Source organism: Myotis myotis, unplaced genomic scaffold (genome assembly GCF_014108235.1).
Source record: "Myotis myotis isolate mMyoMyo1 unplaced genomic scaffold, mMyoMyo1.p scaffold_m19_p_1, whole genome shotgun sequence".
NCBI classification, from domain to species: domain Eukaryota; kingdom Metazoa; phylum Chordata; class Mammalia; order Chiroptera; family Vespertilionidae; genus Myotis; species Myotis myotis.
This window is the reverse complement of record NW_023416313.1, coordinates 77,833,480-77,851,767: the sequence shown is the minus strand read 5'-3', so window position 1 is coordinate 77,851,767 and position 18,288 is coordinate 77,833,480. Positions and strand designations below refer to the sequence as shown.

At 36.6% G+C, this 18,288-nt stretch overlaps 1 protein-coding gene across 8 annotated transcripts in view; it reads left to right on the top strand.

Annotated features, from left to right (window-relative positions):
* The window catches only part of TASOR2 (transcription activation suppressor family member 2), an 88,273-nt gene that overhangs the window by 13,715 nt on the left and 56,270 nt on the right, over positions 1–18,288 (top strand). For all 8 annotated transcript variants that reach the window (XR_004973069.1, XM_036342168.1, XM_036342206.1 and 5 more), the window contains exons 2-5: positions 9,492–9,625; positions 13,558–13,703; positions 13,983–14,078; positions 15,107–15,179. The gene's annotated coding sequence lies outside the window, so the exon portion shown is untranslated. The remainder of the gene's footprint in view (positions 1–9,491; positions 9,626–13,557; positions 13,704–13,982; positions 14,079–15,106; positions 15,180–18,288) is intronic.

Sequence of the window (18,288 nt, the reverse complement as noted above, 5' to 3'; positions counted from 1 at the left end):
AAAAATACAAGAGGAAATTAAAAATCATCCATTGTGAAGAAATAAACATTTTAAATATTTGATGAAATTTCTCCCAGATACCTATTATTATATACATATAGTGACCTATGTATAAAATTTGATAAACACATGTATAATCTGTTTCTATCACTTAACAATATGCAATAGATGTTTTCCTCATGAATAAGTATAGAGTGGAATCATCATTTTAATGGCCACACTAGATGGGCATACCATTCTTTAATTAACCAGTTACCTACCCATGAACATTTAAGATTGTTTGCAAATTTTCAATATTATCTGCAGTATTGCAATGAACTTCCTTGTATATACATCGTTCTCTGAAATATATAATTACTTCCTTAGGATAAATTGTTAGGGTTAAGTTTACTGGTTTACAACCTCAGTACATTTTACATGCTGCTTTATGACACTAACATGCCCTCCAAAAAGGAGGCACCAATTTATATCCTTAAGTTTTAAATTCTTAAGAATAGAAAATAAATGTTTGCTTCATCTTTTTTTTTTTTCTTTAAGATAGAAAAGGGAAAAACACATGAAGGGCTAATATGCCTAGATTTAAATCAGCAAGCATGAATGTATATAGATGTGCCCCTAAAAGCAAATCAATCCAGTTGAACTGCATTCCATAAACAATTATTAAGCACCTACTATATGCAAAAATAAGGCTAACAGCCGAAATTTTTTTAAAATTTTAATACAAGGTTGGATAATAAACCTGAAAAGCTCTCCCCAAAAATAGAACAGCCACAGAATTAGAAAATACGAGTGAGAACGTAAGAAAATTAGAAGACCAATCAATGAGGTCCTTCATCTAATACAGTAGAAAGAAATTTATCTGTATCCCAGAACTGAAGAATATGAGTTTCTACATTGAAAGAGACTGTTTATCTGGTGCCCTGGATAAGAAAACAGGAGAACTAAACAAAACCACCAAAATGAATGTACACTTCCAAAAGGAAAAAAGACTAGATTAGTTCCTAATCTTTATACTTATGAAAAGAACAATGGGAGGAGGGCAGCTCTCATACTACATTTTGAACAAATTGAGGAGAAAAAGAACCCTGTAAACTCTAAATTATCTGTAAGTGCCATCAGGAAGCCATGATAGGAAGTTCCAACAGTTCTATGAGAAAGATAAGAGTTGTGCAGAGGAGGCATGGCTTAGAAATCTCCAGCAACTGTTCAGTCCCAGATAGGACTAAGAGAGAATTGCTATATACTGGCCTAAGACTGAACAGCTGTATAGTATCCATTAAGGAAAACAGGTTGGAATTGGGAAGTGCCCGGGCAGCCCAGAGTTCTTAGAACATGCTAGCAAAATACTCTTAGAAGTGAGTATATGCCCTTTGAAGCAAGGATAGGTTCTCTTAATGACAGTCATGGAATTGTACACCTTAAATGGGTGAATTGCATGCTATATTAATTATATGTCAATAAAGTTGTGTTAAAAACGAATATTCTAGTTCTGGCCAACGTGGCTCAGTAGTTAGAGCATTGGCCCTCCCATTGAAGGGTCTTGGGTTTAATTCTCCATCAGGAGCACATATGTGGGTTGCAGGTTTGACCTTGGGCCCTGGTCAGAGTGCATGTGGGAGGCAACCAATTGATGTGTCTCACATCAGTGTTTCTTTTTTTCTCTCTCTCTCTCCCTTCCTCCTTCTCTCTCCCTCTCCCCCTTCCACTCTCTAAAAATCAGTGGAAAAAATATATCCTCGGGTGAGGGTTAACAAAAATTTTTTAAATTAATTAATGACCATAGAACTTATGTGAAAAGATACAAAGCAGAAATATAAGAATTTGAGGAAGAAAGAGTCAGATAGTAGGAGGATGTGAAATGGGAACTGGCAAAACAGAAAAGAAATGGAAGAAAAAGATTAAACCTTTCCAGAGACAAAGAATAAATGAGATACACATGGGAGACAAGGCACCATTGCAAAGAACACCAAAGTAGAAATGAAATCTTAGGTATATTTTCTCACAGTTTAAAAATGAAAAAAAAAAAAAAAAAAAAAAACACATGAGAAATAAAACATTTTTTTTAAAGTAAATAATGAGGTAATGATATAGAAGACAGCAAAACAGTTCCAAAATATGTAAAACTGGAGCCTCCAAAGAAGAAAAGCAAAACCATGCAATAAAACAATGTGTAATTGAAGGTATTTTTTCCTTAAATAAATAAACATATATTTGAATCTGCCTAATGAAAGTGTGCATCATGTTCCAAGGAAAAGTGGCCCAGCACTGAGATACATTCTGGTAAAAAATGTTGGGCTGGCAATAGATCATATTGTCCTGGCCAGGTGGTTCAGCTGGTTGGAGCATCTTCTCATATACCAAAAGGTTGCCGATTTGATTCCAGGTCAGGACACATACCTAGGTTGTGGGTTTTTGGGGTGAGTAGGGGAGGCAACTAGTTGATGTTTCTCACATTAATGTTTTCTCTCTCTCTCTCTCTCTCTCTCTCTCTCTCTCTCTCTACCTCCCCCCCCCCACCCCCGCTCCCTCTCTCCCTCTCTAAAATCACTAAAAACATATCTTTGGGTGAGGTGTTATTTTCTAAAGATTATATCGTAAGGGAAAGAAAAGCAGGTTGGGCCCTAACCGGTTTGGCTCAGTGGATAGAGTGTCAGCCTGCGGACTCAAGGGTCCCAGGTTCGATTCCGGTCAAGGACATGTACCTTGTTTGCGGGCACATACCCAGTAGGGAGTCTGCAGGAGGCAGCTGATCGATGTTTCTCTCTCATCGATGTTTCTGACTCTATCCCTCTCCCTTCCTCTCTGTAAAAAATCAATAAAATATATTTAAAAGGAAAAAAGAAAAGCAGGTTGGTGGCAGAACAGAAACAACACCAGAAAACCAATGAACCACATGCAAAATACTCAAGGAAAAGTGTGAGCTAAGGATTTTGTTGTTTTTTTTTTTGTCCTGCCAAGCTGTCCTTTGGGTGTAATGACTATTGATGAGTAGTTTTGAACATTCATGGTTTCATATATTTTTTTCTTTTTTTAATCCTCACAACATGCTTAGAGAGAGGAAGGGAGAGAGAAAAAGAAACATCACTGTCACAGAGAAGCATCGATCATTTGCCTTCCATTCACTCCCCAACCAGCGATCAAACCACAACCCATGTATATGCCCTGTCCTGGAATTGAACCAACAACCTTTTGGTGCACAGGACAACATCCAACTAACTGAGCCATTTCAGCCTGGGCTTCAGATCTATTTTATATAAGCCTTTCTTGAAACAACTAGAAGACAAACTCTAGTTGATCAGTAAATGAGAAGGGAAACTTTAGCCAAGGAATTGACAACTAAAATCCTAGAATTAATTAGAAAGTGTTACTAGAGATAATTGTCTTTCTAGTTTTTTTAAATATATTTTATTGACTTTTTTACAGAGAGGAAGGGAGAGAGATAGTTAGAAACATCAATGAGAGAGAAACATCAATCAGCTGCCTCCTGCACACTCCTTATTGGGTATGTGCCCGCAAACAAGGTACATGCCCTTGACCGGAATCGAACCTGGGACCCTTGAGTCCGCAGGCTGACGCTCTATCCACTGAGCCAAACCGGTTAGGGCTGTCTTTCTAATTTTAAAGGGAGTATCTTTTATGTTCCACCATCTATTTTTGTTTGTGATACTGCCTTAAAATTTTCTTCTTTATACTTTACTTGAGGTCCAGTGCACATATTCGTGCATGGGTGAGGTCCAGCCGGCCCACCCCAATGGGGTCAATCGGGGCTGGGCTGGCTGAGGGGAGGGGCCGCAGGAGGTTGGCTGCTGGCCCCACCCCCAATTGGGGTGGTGGGCCGATCGGGGGCAGGGCCAGTCAGGGTGAGGCTGTGGGAGGTCAGCTGGCCCTGCCCCTGATCAGGGTGGTGGGGGGGGGGGCAATTGGGGGCTGGGTCAGCCAGGGAGGAGCCGCAGGAGGTTGAGAGGAGCTATCGAGGCCCCGATCGGGCCAGTTGGCTGCCACAGTGTGCATCACAGCAACCAGTTGTTCTGGTCACTTGGCTTTTACATATGTAGATTTTTAATTAATTTTTATTTAAGTGTAGTTGGTACACAGTCTTATATTGGTTATATTAGTTTCAGGTGTACAGTATAGTGATTGAACATTTTTATACTTTACAGTGTGATCACCTCACTAATTCTAATCATCTGTCACCATGTAATCTTATCACAATATTTTTAGTGTAGTCCCCTTCCACTTTTCATCTATCCTCTCAGCTATCCCTTCTGGTAACTATTCCTTTGGTCTCTGGTTCTATGAGTCTATTCTTGTTTTGCTTTAAGATTCCACATATAAATGAAACCTTATGGTATTTTTCTTTCTCTGCCTGACTTATTTCACTTAGCATAATACACTCTAGGTTAGCGATCACCAACCTTTTGGACCACGCGGACCACCAGTGGTCCGCGGACCACCGGTTGGCGACCACTGCTCTAGGTCATCCACGTTGTTGCAAATAGCAAGATTTTATTCTTTATTGGTGTGTAATGTGTGTGTGTGCCATCTCTTCCTTATTCATTCATCTATCCATGGACACCTCGGTTATTTCTGTATCTTCACTATTTTAAATAACTAGAGGCCCGGTGCATGAAAACTCATGCCCCCGGGGTGGGGGCGGTCCCTCAGCCTGGACTCCGCCCTCCGAGAGCCCTCAGGGGATGTCCGACTGATGGCTTAGACCCGCGCAGTATTCTCAACTTTCTCTTTTTTTTTTTCATTAATCCTCAACCAAGGATATTTTTTCCCATTGATTTTTAGAGAGAGAGAGTGGAAGGGAGGGGAAAGAGAGAGAAAAGAAAAATTGGTTTCCTTCCTCCCCACGACCAGGGTTGGGAATGAATCTGCAACCCAGGTAAGTGTCCCTGACTAGGAAATCGAACCATTGACCCTTCTATGCTCAGGCTGAAGCTCTACCACTGAGCAGTACTGGCCAGAGCTATATTCAACTTTTTTTTTTTGCAAGCTGGATTCTGAGTAGGGCACGTATATGAGACAGCTGATCGATGTCTCTCTCACCCTCCCTCCTTCTTTCTCTCCTCCCTTCCTCTCTCTAAAATCAAAAATATTTCTATGGATTTTTCTGTTTTGGTTGTTATAGCACAATTTGTTGTAAAAATGATTTTTCCCTATTGAAGTATATTGGCAGTGTTGCTGAAAAATCTGAATTCTCTATGCTGTTTTTTGATCTGTAGGTATTATCTTTACATCAACACCACAGTCTTGACTACTTTAGCTTTATAGTAATTTTTAAACTCAGAGTCCTTCAACTTTGTTCTTCTCCAAAATTATTTTGGCTGTTCTAAATCTTTTGGGTTCCCATACATTTTAAAAATCAGGTCATCAGTTTCTGCAAACTGAAATTGTGTTGAACATATGTAGATCAATGTTTTATCTCAGCATCCTCCAACAAGGTCACAAAGCTAGCAGAAAGCACAAATACAGACTGAAGCTGAACCACATGTTGCTCCACAAAGGAGCTCTTCAAAAACACTTGATGTATCTATCTATTCAGAGGTTATTTTTAGTGCTGTAGTACAATTTTAGGCTGAAATACTAATTGGTAACTGAATATTAAGCATAGGCAATTTGAAAGTCAGAAAAACAAAATGTTGTGTAAGAAAGGAAATTGACTAACCATTGTGGCTCACTCATGATTAATGTATACAATTTAGTGAAACATTGAATACTGATTTAACAAAAATAATGATATTACTAGGAGAGGATGGGAAGAAGTGTATTTTTATGTGTGTGTGGAAAGGTGTTTTTCATTAAAGGAATATCTAAAGTTTATACAGGTATTTTATTTAGAAACATGGAGTTATACCAGAAGACACAGCTAAAGTTGAAAGTGGTCACTTAATAGAATTGAAAATAGGGTGCCCTGGGAGGGTGAGGGCAATAACTGATAAGCCTAGTGGCATTTGGCTTTTTATTCAGTGTATATACTTTGTTGAAATTTATTTTTAAAAAGAAGGGGAAGGAAGATTAAATAGCTTTCTTGTTCTGGCACATTCCTGTCACAAAGCTAGAAAGCCACAAAGCTAGAAAGACCTGGGTTCAAAATCTTGTCTTTCCAAGTCCTTTGATTCCAGAGTCCATGCCCTTAATCACCTCCCTTTAGTCTGAGGAGGAGATTGTCCTGAACACAGTTGTTTCACTCATAATTCTGAAATTATGACCTAAATGTTAAAGACTACCAGCAAACAGGTCTTCAGTTTTCTCCGCTTATCCCCAGCTCTAGTGCAGAGATATACATTTAACAGGACTGTGGTAGATATCTGTGGAACACTTATGAAGAATGATTAATGCAAGCTAAAAAAATCTTAAGACATCAGAGAAGCTAGATCTTGAACTAGGCTTTAAATATGAGAAAAACTTAGACACAGAATGGAAAATCAGACTATAAGTGGCTAAAGAGGGACATTACATGAATAGTAATAAGAATCAAGGTTATTTTGCGCTTGTGCCTGGGAGAAGGTAGATTTATTGAGAAGGTGGAAATCAAGCAAAGACTAAATACCTCATTCAGTAAACCCTTGATTTTGCGGCCTCAATTTAACAGACTTCAAATTTAACAGACAAAATTTCTGGTCTGTGTGTCACATGTGAAAATTAACATGTTGGGTTTTTGTTGTAATTAATTCATTGTTATTTTTAACAAACTTTAGTGAATAGGCCATATGTTGGAAAAATTACAGTAATACATACAGAAAACTTTTGGGTGAAATTTAACTTTTTGTACATACTTAATTTTAATTACACAAATGTGACTACTACCTAAGTAAAAACAGGTAAACTCACTAATTTGTCAATTTTTAAACATATGCATTTGGAAAATCTACTCTATTATATAATGGAATTTCAACTTTTAACAAATATCCCCACTCCTAAATTAATCTGTTATATTGAAGTTTTGCTGTATTTTAAGTTTCGAGTTTTCACAAAAGTTATATTAACTTTTGTGCTTCCTTGCTAATAAATACTAGGATAAATGTCTCTTCATGGCAACAAATAAAGAAGGAATTTGATAAATTATCTAGTGCAGTTCCCAATGCCTCAGACATACTAGGCCTTCAGTAAGGCAGATTTATAGTCACAGTGTTAGCACTGAAAAGTGCCTTAGAAAGATAATTATAGCTAAACTAGAGGTCCAGTGCACGAAATTCGTGCACTTGGGGGTGAAGAGGGTTCCTCAGCCTAGATTGCGAGAGGGCACAGGCCAGGCCAACGGACCCCATCAGTACACAATCGGGGCTGGGGAAAGATGCAGGATGTTGGCCATCTGGGGAGGGGCTGTGGGAGGGCTCCAGGGCATGTCCAGCCCATCTCGCTCAGTCCCAATCAGCTGAACCCCAGCAGCAAGCTCACCTACCGGTTGGAGCGTCTACCCACTGGTGGTCAGTGCATGTCATAATGACTGATTGACCAGTCGACTGTCTGCACCTTGATGGTCAGTGCACGGTCTTAGCGAGTGGTTGGATGACCTTAGCATATCATTAGCATATTATACTTTGATTAGTTGAATGGCTGACCAGATGACTGGACACTTAGCATATTAGGCTTTTATTATATAGGATGAGGCTTTAGAACAAATAATTTAACAAGGTTCATAGTGTGCTTTCAGCTGCCAATCAAAATGACTTAAACAGTCAGGATAATTTATAATCTATAATGATAAAAGCGTAATATACTAATTAGACTGGACATCCTTCAAAACAAAGCCAGGGCTGCAAGGGAAGCCGGTGCCGGCAGCCAGGGAAAAGAAGGTCTACTCTTGCACGAATTTCGTGCATCGGGCCTCTAATTTTACATGTCAAAAGATTCAGAGGCAAGGCAGCTCCTGTTCATTCAACAGTTCTAGGACTTCCTGAAGGATCTAGAGTCTTTCTTTTTGGTTCCATCAACATTGTGTTGGCTGCTCAATCTAATCTTTGGTGCTGGGAGTTCCAGACAAGAAACCCATCTTCAGATAAAGCCTTAAGGCTAGAAAAGGATGGAGTCAGGAAGAGTGCACCTTTTCCTCCTGTTCTTTTGTAAGAAACCTTTTCCAGAATTCTCTTTGTAGAGTCTTGGCCAGAGTTGAGTCACATGTTTATTCCTAAAACAATCACTAACCAAAGAGAATGAAATTACCATAATGAGCTTAGATTATTTGGGATATGCACACACACCCTGCTCCCAAGCCTCTCCTGAAGCTTTGGATCACCCAATACCTAACCAAAATTGCTTGTTTGGGAGAAGGGAAGAAAAAGGGGCATTATTATTGGGAAGGCAGTCAGTAATATCACAGGAAGGTGTCAAAACAAGTTAATGATAGGCCTGCAGTAGAATACTGGTATCCTGATTCCCAATTTAATTCTCCCTTCTTCACATAATCTACTTGCTTATGAATATTATCATATTGCTACTGTTTCTTAAAACTATTCATATCCACACAATTCTGACTCAAATACTTTTGCAAGGGGGAAAGTGTAAAATTATACAACTATACATGTGATTTTAAATTGCTTTTTGTAAAGCATATTGAATTCCTCAAATAAAAAACAACTTGCAGTTCCTTACATGTATCTTGTTTCTACCTCTGGATTTGTTCCATTGCCTAGAAAACATATACACTATGCCCTTCTTTGACTTATTGTTTTTAGTACTTATTCAGATTTCAAGAATCTCTGCCTTTCTGAAATCTTTCTTAACATATCAATGAAATTAGTTGTTTGTACCATAATGTACTCACTATATTGTGTTCTAGATTCTCCTACACATTTATAGTACTTAGTTTCTTTACAGGCTTAGTTTCTTTCTAATCTAATAGTTTTCATTGTAGAGACTTTTTCTAATATTGGGTATGTAATAATTGTCACTAATGTGTTTAATGAATTGATGAATCATATGATTAATTTATGACTTTGCCAGTGTTTTTGCTATTATGGATTTTGGTGCATGGAACACCCTCGTACATATGTCCTGTGCACTGACACTAGTATTTCTGAGCCGTTGATTCTTAGAAATGGAATAGTTATTTGATATGCACATTTATAAGTTTTTGTTAGGTACTACCAAATTGTGTGGGGAGATATTTTATTTGTGTTCTATTTGATTTTGCCATTTCCAACCAGTAGACTATGAATGTGATTCTATAATCTCTTCATTTTGAAGGATTTTTTTTTCCCAGAGAGGCAAAAGGGATTTTATTAGCATAATTTATTTCTGTGGACAAAATTTTCTTTAAAACTTAAAAAAATATATGTTGAAGGAAAAGCATTTCATTTTATGTGTGTTACTGCTTATATAGCAACTTTAGCCCTTAGTTCTGTAGAGTTGTCATAGGAGGTAACCATTACAGAATTGTACCTAATGCAAATTAGATGCCAGTAATTATTTGCTTATATAGTAGATATGCTGTAAATCGAACTACTCATTTTACGATATAATTTTTTCTTTTTTCATTTTAGCATCTATGGCATTAACAGGAAACAGGACTATGTCAAGAACTCTGGGGGTATACTTGGTGAAAATGAATTAAGACCACCCTCCCAGCTACATTCTCTCTTAGAGAAGACCAGGACAGGGTTCATATCAGAAAACAGTGGGTATTAAACTAAATGCAATAAGTTATTACTAATAAATTCAAAGTAGACCAGTATAACTTTTTAAATTTTAGTTTTAATCATATGAAAGAACTTTTAAAATTTATAATTTTCAATATCTACAAATTCCTTTAAATCATTAGTCCATAACTGATAAGTGATTGATTAAATTTTTAAATTGTAGGAAAATTGTCATACTCCTCATTTGTATTTTTTAATTATGATGTATTTTACTTGATTCTGAATTAAGGTATCTTAGAATATATGCTTATATAGGAAAAACCTAAATTTGTAGAAGTATGTATAAAGTAAAAAATGTAAGTTCCCATTTTAACCATTTCCCACTCTCAATAACCATTGGTTTAAACACTGTTAACAAATTGGTTTCCCATCTTTCTAGATTTTTATCTGTATACTTTCAAACACATAATTTGGAATATTGTTGTTTTGTTTTGTTTTTAACCAAAATGACATTATATAATGCATGTTATTTACTCCGTAGTATATAATAGATATCTTTATATGCCAGTATATGCAAGTTTATTTTACTTAGTAAATGCAATGTGTTTCCCTGTTGATGGCAATTTTACATTATCTCCAGTGTTTTTGCTATTATGGATTCTGGTGCATGAAACACCCTTGTACATATATACTGTGTACTTACGCTAGTGTTTCTGAGGAGTTGATTCTCATAAATGGAATGGTTATTCGGTATGCACATTTTTAAGTTTTTGTTAGGCCCTACCAAACTGTGCTCTAAAAAAGTTGTATTTATCTTAAACTGGCAATTCTTTAGTATATTAAAAGTAAAGGTAATACATTTAGAATTAGATGATTAAGGGGTAGGCTATTTCTTCAACAACTATCAAATGGCCTGCTTAGACTTAAAGTATATAGGCATAGATAGTACTAGGAGGTGTAGTTTGCAATCCATCTATAGGGGATACTAATAAGGACCTTTAATGTCAGATATTATATCTGAGCATTTCTCTTATTGATAAGTGCTGTTGTTTAATGCACAGACAGGTAATGAAAGTTCTGGGGAGACGTAGAAGTGGTTGATTTTTGTCAGAGTTTTGGGACACCTGAGTTGTTGGCATTAGTTCATCTCATTATTTGATGTTAGACCAGATGCTTATAGAATGAAAAATATACCTATGATATACCATCAGAAATCCGTTTATCATTTTCAGATCCCTTTTATTAGAAGTTAAAAAAAAAAAAAAAAAAGTACCACAAACTAGATACTCAGTATCTCTAATGGATTTGAAAAAGGGGAGATTACTTTTCAAGTTACTTTTTTAGATGTACTAGGTTTCTTTGTGCAGCAGTCCCCTCTTCATTCTCCTAATATTCTTACAACCTTGAATGTATAAATAATGTGTATTGCTTAGCAAAACATGAGACCATTAATTTACCGCTTATAATAAGTTAGATTTACCGTTTTATATAAGTTAGATTCTTAAATGAAAGTATATTATGTAAGGAGAGATACTGTTAAATAATTCCTCAATAAAATTCTCAACTATCTTATATATAGAGTAGGAAACTCGTGCTTTCTTGAGAGTATAATTGAAGTAATTTATGAAGTCATGAAAGATTGAAGATTTACTGTGATTTTCAACACCATGGCTTTTGACATGCTTTCCCTTCTAACCATAAAAGAATTACTTTTGTATATATATTGCTCTTTGGAAGATGCTGACCTAAAGGGGAGCATTTTTAACTAAAAAGAAATAGTTTTAGAAATAAAAATATATAAGCACAAAGTAATTTATTTCCTACGTGTTTCTCCTTTTTTGGTATCTTTACATGTTTTGTTGTTGTGCTTACTTATTTTCTTGTTTATTTTAAATCATCTTTATTAGTAGCTTTATTGGGAACAATACTCTGCACACTGGTATAAAGTGTTCTCTGACTACATGTATTTGGGAAACACTGTGTTAGGTATGGTTTTTTTTCAATTGCACTGCTTTTACAGTTTTCAGTTTATTGTGTTTTAACACTCAAAAATAGGGCTACAGTAGTATTCAGTACTTATGAAACTTAAAACGTGCCTATTTATTAACATCTTGTAGAATTTAGAGAAATTGATAGTCATAAAAAGTTCATTTTCAAAGCAGTGATAACTTTTGTTTCTGTCACTGGAAGCAATATATTCTCAAATATTGAGCTTCAAGGTAGTTACATTTTTTATATTATATTGCCTTTTTAAAATATTAAATACAGGTTTCCAAATTTATAATTTTTAAACGAATTCTGATTTGTATTTAAGCTTTTGTAAGATGAATTTGCAAATGCATAGACCTCCTAGTTTAAGTAATACAGCTTTAGAAAGCCATAAGTTTTATTACCATGGGTGTTTTGCTATTTTAATCTCTTTAGAATATCTTTATTTTGTATAGCACTATTATACTGATAGTGAAGGAGAAAGTGAAACTGAGAAAAAGTAAAACAGAATTGATATGGATCAGATATACCACTTCAGAATATTCTTAAGTGTTTCATCCTCTTTTCTTTCCTTCCTTGCTGTTTACAATCTTTCATTGTTTGTAGTGGGAAGTTTTTTTTTATAAAGCATTTTAAGCTAACTTTATAATTGAAGTGCTAGGACAGTTTAGTCCAAATTAATTTCACTGAAATGTTTGTTTTCATTTCTGTGATAGTCTAGTTTCTTTTTTTCTTACTTGTTGTTAATAATTTAATTTTAAATAATATGCTTTTGCCCCAGCTGGCTTGGCTCAGTGGATAGAGTGTCAACCTGTGGACTGAAGGGTCACATGTTTGATTCTGGTCAAGGGCATATGCCTGGGTTGCGGGCTCGATCTCCAGTGGGGGCATGCTGGAGGCTGCCTATCAATGGTTCTCTCTCATCATTAATGTTTCTATCGCTCTCTCCCTCTCCTTTCCTCTCTGAAATCAGTAAAAACATATTTTTTAATAATAATAATACGCTTTTTTTCCTTTAACTTTTGAACTGTAACTTGCAGAGTTCTGGTAAAAGTAGGAAGCCGCATTAATGTATTTATTTGTACTATATGACTAAAACCTAACAGTGCCATATAAATTATTCCATGCTCTCTCTTATTTATAAATTATCAGTTTGTACACTCCTTCCCAGCCTTGTTAAAGAAAGTAGAGAAGATATAAATAGAAAGGAGTAAACAAATCAAATGGTTTAATATTATGAGAAGTTATTAGGTTCAGTTCTTGCTAAAGACTTGTAAAATCAAAAGGCACAAAGGCTCACATCAAGAGAAATACTAGGTTGAGTCAGCAATTCTCAATTAGGAAACATGCCTCTCATGGGAAGGGCATATCAGAATATGTGGGATAGCACATGAGTATGGTTTGAAAATAGCACTTTAAAAAAGTAATAAAGTTTTATTTTTGTAAAATGAAAAAATGATTTTATAATACAAACCATAAGATGTTCAATAGACATATCTAAGCTTGTGAGGAAACCCCAAAGATACAATGATTTCTAATGTGTTTGCTGAGTGTGCAATAGTAGGCTCCTTAAAAAGAGCCCAACAGATGTACGTGGGGATTTGATGAGAAGACGGAAAGGGTAAATTTATCAAAATAATGACATAGGTTTAAAAAATCATAAAGATGTGAAACATTGGTCTGAGTGATTGCTGACCACCAACTTAACAGTACGTTATAACATCCAGCTTAAACCACAGCCATAAGGGATCGGCAGAGTACATTTTACTCTTGTATTGAAAATAATTCACCCTAAATTGTAATTCATTTAGATTATTTTCTTCATATGAGAGGTCTTTTAAATTAAGATATGATTGCCAAAACACATGGTAAAAGTCTTAGTTATATAGGAAGGAAATAGATGAAGTATTTAGTATATCACTTTTAATCCCTTCCTTTGGTTATCTTAAACAGTTGCATTATTTTTGTTTGTGTTTTACAGTTTTTGAGACAGTGTCCTTGAGTTCAGACTCTCTCTTCCAGAGGGCAGTTTCAATTCTCCATACTTCTTACTTGGACTCTGCATCTGAGCATGGTTTTCAATACAGTCAAGTGACTTTGGTGAAAAATGACATTTTCTTAAATGAGGTGAGGTGCTTGGTACACACTGTGTCTGTGTGTTAGTTTTATTTTAGCTTTAAAGAACCATCATTTGGGGTATATAAGCGTAGTTCTTTTAAGCTATCTCTTTTCAAATTAGATAAAAGACTCTTAGAAACAGTCACTTGGAAGGTAATAATCTAAAGAATAGAAAAATAAATTTTATTAGTCTTTAGCAGGAGCAATTCAGATGATATATATTTTTTAAATTAACTTGCAAGGCAAAATAACATGTTTATACCATTTGGTTATTCTCTCTTTATATAGTACAAAAATTTTTACCAAGAAAAAAAAGCAAGTAACTACACTCAGGAAGAGCTTCAAGAAACTTACGGGTTTCTTCTGTTTGAAAGTGAAAATCAGGTAAGGGAATTAGGTAGTATAAAATTAAATTTGTGAATTAATGTACAAAATAAATTATTAAACTTAAGTATTGGCTTTTTACTTTAAGTAAGTATTATAAGATTAACAGTTCATCAGCCTTTTTTGTTACTTAGTTTGGTAACAATGTAAATGTCAGTGAAGCTAGTTATGAAAGAGATTTGATTTCTGCAACTTTTTATAGGTCTATTTTAGTTTTATCTTAAATATATTTGTAAACTGGTCAGATTTGGATTAATACAGGTTTCTTAGGTAACAGTAATGCCTTTTAATGGAATGAATGGCTATTTCTCCATTATGTATCATTGTTTACATAGATATTTTCTATTCTTTATGGAGGTTTTTCAGGTTTAAATGATACAGTTTTGGAGATAAAATGGGCACTTTCAGCATTCTAGTTAGTTGGAATTATTTCATTCCCATCTTTGAAGATTGAACATCCATATTGTTGCTTTTACCTGACTTGTGGGAGAAGGAAACTGTGTGCAGGGTATGTCCCAAAGATGTGTTTGGCACCTTGATATAATTTTAACATCATTCAAAGGTGATGTTTTAGTAGGGTTAATGGTTTTTTTAAAAGCAATGGTAGGTTTACTTACAGAATGTTTAATATTAGTCTATAATATAAAGATATTATAGTAATACCAGGATATTTTATTTAATCAGCTACTTCCAAATAAGATGTGCTATGGATTTGTACTACAAAACATATTTGGGAGTAAAACATTTCCAAAGCTATATTTGAAAAAGAAAACTTTAAGAAAGGACTTACCTGTGATCTTGTTTAATTTGGTTTTGCTGGTGACATTTTTGTTAACAGAAATGGTGGCTTTCATGAAAAAATTTGAACTATTAACCAGATGCAGTAGCCTTACATAACCTTGCCTTGTGCCGTAAATATGTATAGTGTAAAGATTTTATATTTATTTGAAAGCCTATAGATTACAGTGTTCATTCATTACCTCTCCCAAGATGAATGTGGTAAGCGAAGTACTGTCTTTTGTTTAAAGGCAAAATTAGTATGTCGGCGTGGACTCTGTATTGGCAGCAGTGCTATTACCACTCTGGGTGACCCAGCAAAAGGTAAGAAAAAAGAATTTCTTCTTTTACAAAATGAAGTAGGGTATAGTTTATTTCATAAGATACCCACATTAAAAGCCAGTTTCATTAATGATAAATAATAATCTTTGGAATAGACTGTATCATATAAATGAGCTTTTGCCTAATGTTTTCCAATAGAAGTTACATGATCAGAATTTGTTTATAAAAGTTGGTTGGACTAGAAAAGATACTTTTAGTGCCAAGAGATTATTATAGTCATACAGTTTAGTGAGGCTCTCTTCTATGCTATCATAATGGCAATAGGAATAGAGAATATATATAGAACTAACCAAACTTGGCAACTATGGAATGTGAGGAGTAAGAGAAAGGAAATAAAGATTTAAACTTACACTACAGTGATATTACTGATAGAAAAGAGACACAGAAGGGGAGAAGATTGGTTGGAAGCTGATAAAAGAGGTAAATCGTATGATTGAGAATGTAAATTAGCACTAAATTTCTTTAAGTTTCAATTTTCTCATATATAAGACTAGAGGCCTGGTACACATTCGTGCACTGGGACGGCAGGGGGCGGGGGGGAGGAGGGTCCTGTGCCCTTTCACAGTCCAGAAGCCCTCAGGGGATGTCAGTCGGACATCTTTAGCACTACTGCGGGGGCGGGAAAGGCTCTCGCCACCATCGCTGCGCTCACCAGCCGTGAGCCTGGCTCCTGCATTGAGCGTCTGTCCCCTGATGGACAGTGCACATCATAGCAACTGGCCGTTCCCCCCATTCGGTCAATTTGCATATTACCCTTTTATTATATAGGAAAGGTAAAACTCTGTCTTCTAGATTTCTTGTGAAAGTACATGAGATTCTGTAAAGTACTGAAAACAGCACAAACCTAGTAAACTCTCAGTAATTGGACACTACTACTTTTATGAGTTGAATTTGAAAAATAATGATATTTTCATAAGCATTTCTGAAAGATATCGTAGTGGTGGTAAGAATAATTGGAAAAGGAATTAGAAATGGAGATTTCAGGTCAAGGTGGTGGGGGTTGGTGTTAGTTGAAGCCAAACATAATGTTACATAGAACAATATAGAAGGAAAAAATGGCAAAGAACAGAACTTTTGAATCGAATGGGACTGAGGGAAGGGGAGGATGGGGAAGGTGTAGAAGGAGGAGCAGTCAAGAACAGTATAATGGATGAAGAATCAGAAGGTAGAGTTTTACAGAAAACAGAAGGATCTAAGTGGGGGGATATATAGCTGTATCAGGTGCTACAGAATCCAGACTGAGAATGATGATTGAGCTTCATGGCTCAATTCCTGCTGATTTTTTAAAAAAATATATCTTTTTTGAGATAAAATTAACATACAAGATAATACATCCATTTAAAATGTACGATTTCATGTTTTTTAGTGCAGCCAACAGCACAATTTTAGACTGTTTTTATCACCCTAAAAAGAAGTCCTGCACCTGTTAGCTACCGTTAGTCCAGGTAGTCTCTAATCTACTTCTTGCCTAATGGATTTGCCTATTCCAGATAGTGTATATAAATGGAGTCATATATGATCTTTTGAGACTTTTTTTCTTTTACTTAGTTTAGTGTCCTTTGGGGTTCATCCATGTTGTACATGTACCAGTACTTTATTCCCTTTTTGGCTGAATAATATTTCATTGTATGGTTATACCATGTTTTTTTAACCCATCAGTTGATGGACATTTGGTTGTTTCCACCTTTTGGCTATTATAAAAAGTTCTGTGTATATTCATGACAAGTTTTGTATAGGTGTGTGTTTTCATTTCTCAGTTATATACCAGGAGTAAAATTGCTGGGTCATGTGGTAACTGTCTAAAACAAAATTTTTTAAAACTTACATTCAGCTCTTCTAAAAGACATGAAAGGGGATAAATTCATAACCCAGTGGCACTTTATGGTACATAAAACCTCTTTCTTCTTGCCTATTCTTTTTCACACACACCCCTCCTTCTTTCCATTATGAAAAACTAGTGGCCCGATGCACAAAATTCATGCACGGGGGAGGGTAGGTTTCCTCAGCCCAGCCTGCACCCTCTCCAATCTGGGGACCCCTTGGGGGATGTCCCACAGGGATCGGGCCTAAACCAGCAGTCAGACATCCCTCTCGCAATCTGGGACTGCTGGCTTCTAACCACTCACCTGCCTCCCTGCCCAGTCACCCCTAACTGCCTTTGCCTGCCTGCCTGATCGCCCCTAGCTGCCTCTGCCTGCCTACCTGATTATCCCTAACTGCCCTCTCTTGCTGACCTGATCTCGCCCCCAACTGACCTCCCCAACGGCCTGATCTCGCCCCCAACTGCCCTCCCCTGCCCGCCTGATCACCCCTAACTGCCTCTGCCTCAGCCCCCACCACCATGGCTTTGTCCGAAAGGAAGTCGGACATCCAGAAGATGGCCAGTTGACCCAGTCTAATTAGCATATTACCCTTTTATTAGTATAGATAGATTATATAGGATAGGGTTGCTTAAATGGCGGGGGGAACCTTTTTCAGCAGGAGGAGATGGTTTTGGCAAACAAAAACACATAATCCCTATATCTGGACTGATAGCCAGCCATATGCACTATACTGCCAAAGCGGTCATTAAAAAATTGAACTGCTTTCTTACACCTTACACCAAACAGCTGTTGCCCTTTAAATCCCTCCTCAGCCCTTACCTTAGGTTCTGCCTTTATAGTTCACCCAGATTTGGTTCTATTGGTTGGTTTCTATGCCAGTCAGTGTCAAAAGCTCCGCCTCCTAGGCAGCCATTGGCTCCTGGTACTTCACCCAGATTTGGTTCTGATTAGTCGGTTTCTATGCCAGTCATTGTCTCTGGGCCTATCTCTGGACCTGATCAAAGAGGTGGAGCTGATCAGCAGCCCCACGGAGGCCTGGAGAGAAACAGAGGCGCAACTGCTGGTGAAGCCCAGAGAAAAAGAGAGGCAATGGCTGATCAACAGCTGCAACTGAGGCTGCATATCAGATCCTGCCTCTCTCTCTGCAGGCCTCTCTCCGGGCCTAATCCGTAGCCCCCTTGGCAGTCAGTGCTGGGTCGCTGCCCTAGCACTGGCTGAAGTCAGTGCTGCGTTGCCACGGTGTTATGTCGAGCCTTTGGTCGTTATGG